We start from the raw sequence: 3,933 nt of genomic DNA on the forward strand, positions 1-3,933 counted from the left end.
GGCCGGGGCTGCATCCTTATCTGCAAACGGCTTCCTGTTTGCAAAGCCTCGGGCGGAGGAGGGAGTGTGGGAACTCGGGGATGTGTGAGATGTCGGGGTCTCAGGGCCCCTCACTCTTCCCCCCAGACTTCCACATCAGTCCCTTCTTTATGCATCTTTTCTGTTCCTCTATCTTTTTTTGAGTAAATAAGCATGCATATTGTGGGAATGCAGGAGAGTAGAAAGGAGAGTGACAATTATCACCTGATATCACACACAGAGCAATAAATACAGGCTGACATACTGTGTTTTTTTTTTCCGTGTGGGTTTCACTCTAAAACCATGAAGTACTCACCTGCTGCTTGCCGAGACCTAATCTGTGTGCTAAGTCGCTTCTGTCGTGTCTGACTCTGCAACTCTATGGACTGTAGCCGCCAGGCTCCTCTGTCCATGGGGACTCTCCAGGCAAGAATGCTGGAGTGGGCTGCCACACCCTCCTCCAGGGGATCTTCCCGACCCAGAAATCGAACCCACGTCTCTCATGTCCCCAGCATTGGCAGGCGGGGTTCTTTACTACCGCCACCTGGGAAGCCCTAACCCACGGTGAGATCCCCAAAGCCCTCCACTCACTGGAATTCATTTAAGGCAACACAAGCCAAATCCATGACTGGATGGATCCAGCCTCCATGTGGCCGGAAGTGGGGCGCGGGGGCTGGGGGTGTCGCTTAATAAGACACTTAGCAAATTAGGATCACAAAAAGCTGGGTTCAAAGATGAACATTTATTAAGACTGGCAAGAGAAGTTGTCACAAATTACAAAAGTAGGGACTGACAGATGCCACACACATCCCCAGAGGCATGAGGAAGAACAGACTGTTTCTTCAAGTCATCAACCCGACAACTCAGAGGGAACCAGACCACTTCCTGGAAAACAGGAGCTGCCACCACTGGACTCACCACGAAAGAGAAGCCAACAGGCCTGGGGCGATTAAGGGGACCACACTCGTAATTTTAAATCTTCCCAAAAGGAAATCTCTAGGCCAGATGGTTTCATAGGAGAATTCTGCCAAATGTTTAAAGAAAAACTAATTCCATACACTTCTTCCAGGAAACAGAAGGGGGTGGGGGGAAACACTTACCAATTTATTTTATAAAGTTAGTGTTACCCTGATACCAAAACCAAAGACACTACCAAAAAGAAAAGTATAGACCAAACACTCGCAAAAGATTATGGATGCAAAAAAAAAAAAAAAAAAATGTGTAGATGAAGTCAATTTTTAGCCAAGTATTAGCAAACAGAATTGAGCAATATAGGAAAAGATTTATAAGCTATGACTGTGGGGTATTTTGGGGATGCAAGGCTGGGTCGATATTCAAAAACCGGCTAAAGTGAAAAATCGACTAAAGTGATCCACCATACTAATAAACTAACACAGAAAAGCTACATGTCACATCAGTTGAGGCAAAAAGCATCTGACAAAATCCAACACACTTCAATGATAGAAACTCTCAGAAAAATGGGAACTGATGGGGAATTTCCTCATCTTGACAAAGGGCAAGCATTTTTTTTTTCTTTAAAACAAAAACTGTATTTTTAATTGAAACATATCTGACACATGACATTTAAGACCAAGGTGTATAGCACATTGATCTGATACATCTGAACACGGAATATGGTTGCCTACAGGGGTGGCATCAGTTAGCACTTCACTACATCCGAGTTGTCATTGCTCTTTTAAATGTTTATTTAAAAATTTTTTGGCTGACTGGTCTTAACTGCGGCATGCAGGATCTTAGTTCCCTCCTGCTGCTGCTGCTGCTGCTAAGTCGCTTCAGTCATGTCCGACTCTGTGTGACCCCATAGACGGCAGCCCACCAGACTCTACCGTCCCTGGGATTCTCCAGGCAAGAACACTGGAGAGGGTTGCCACTGCCTTCTCCACTTAGTTCCCTGACCAGGGATCAAACCCAAGCCGTCTGCACTGGGAGTGGAGTCTTCAGCCACCAGGGAAGTCTGTCATTTCTTTTTTTTGTGGGAATAATTAAGATCTAGCTCTCAGGAACCTTGACGGTTTTAACACAACATTGCTGTCAGTGTTTACTACACTGCGCTCTCAGCTCTCCAGGACTTGCTAACTGCACACTTGTACCCTGAAACCCCTCTCCCAGTCCCCGCCTGCCAGCACCACTCTGGCAACCACTGCCTTTCTAGTTTGGCTTCCTCAGATCCACGTGAAAGTTACAATCAGTGTCTTTCCATTGGATTATCTCACTTGGCTTATGACGTCAGGTAAAAGCATGTTATCGTCAATGAAGGACGCCCCTCCTCCTCACGACTGAGTATTTGATTGCACATCTCTATCTGTAGCTTTATCCATTTGTCCCGTGACAAGGTAGGTTTCAGTACCTTGACTATTGTGAATAACGCTGCACCAAGCCTGGGAGGACAGACATCCTTTGACGTTTTTATTACTTTTGCATAAATACTCAGAAGTGGAACTGTGTGATCGTTTGGCAACTCCTTTTTTGAGGAAGCTGCATGCTTTTCTGCAGCGGCCGCACTGATACATTTCCACCAGTGTTTTCTTGAGTTGTTTTCAAGAGTTGTTACCTCCATTCTGTTACCTCTATGACCAGCATTCTGACAGGTGTGAGGTGATAGCTTGTGGTTTTGATGTGCATTTCTGTGATTTTAACTTGCGTATTTGAAGTACAAGAAGTACATTGTAAATTATAGCTGTTTCTAGATCACAAATTGCGTTTATACCTGCCTTGCAAATAAGTATTAAAAAGCCTCCAGCATCACTGGTGCTTCTCCTCTGGGGCCTCCTGTCTTCCTCTTCTTCACCCCACTGACCCCTACCCCAAACTGACCGCCAGAGAGCTGGGCCACTTCCGAGGGTTCAGACGAGAATCTGGCCCACGTCCCAGTTATTATTTACATTTCTCAGGCATAACTGAGACATCTGGACACACACAGAAAGCCCAAGTGTCTCCAGCTGGGACTCTTCCCCAGAGGTCACCTCTGTGCGGCCATATCTCCGGACACTTTGTCCACGAGGACGTCAACCTCGCTCGCCTTCTCCTCAAGGTTTCACTTCTCCAGAGCTCCTGGTGGCAGAGGGACACCAGGCCACCCGCCCCGTCCACACGGCCTGCTAGCTCGACACAGGCGCCCAGCCAGCAGGGGCAAGGACGCCAACGTGGAGCGCACAGGGCCCCGTGGTGGTGAGAGGCGTCACAGCATGTGACACCTGAAGGTCCCGAGGCCATGAGGGATCTTGGTAGAGGCGGCAGCTCAGAATTGGCCGGAGGACTTTGAAACCCTGGAGATGGCCCATCCCTGCAGCTTCAGCTTCGGGTGGCCAGGCTCGGACCCAGGTGTTTCCCTCCAGCGAGCTCCGGGCTTGTGGCTGCCAGTGCAGACCCCACCACAGGGCCCCCACGGGAGGCGGCTCTCGAAGGCAGCTGAGTCCTGCCCCCTCCCTTGTTGCCCAGCTTCCTGGTCCAGCATAGAACAAGTCAACAAACCACCCATCACTGAAGGGAGACCTGGCCCACAGGCCCAAGGTGAGGCTCCTCAGGCCACAGGGGAGGAAGAATGGGAGGAGCAGGGGCAGCCTTGGAGGTGGTCAGTCCACCAGGGGGCTGGGGCAGCGGGGGACTGGGGCAGCGGGGCCCTCGGCCAGTCACGGACCCCAAGACAAACCCCGCGGTTTAAAAGTGGGCTCCGCTCTGTAACAGAGGACACATGAACTACACCCGTGCGTGTGACCACCTACAACGGGCGGGAACCAGAAACACGGACGCACGTGTACGGGGGCCACTGTGCCGTGCACCCGAGACCGACACAGGGCCCCGACCACAGGCCGTGGGTCCAAGGCCCCCACTCGGGCAGGAAGCGCCGCGGAAATCCAGACAGCTCTGCAGGTCCGAAAGCCACGCCCAGAACAG

This window comes from Muntiacus reevesi, chromosome 10 (genome assembly GCF_963930625.1).
Source record: "Muntiacus reevesi chromosome 10, mMunRee1.1, whole genome shotgun sequence".
In the NCBI taxonomy this organism is placed as follows: Eukaryota; Metazoa; Chordata; class Mammalia; order Artiodactyla; family Cervidae; genus Muntiacus; species Muntiacus reevesi.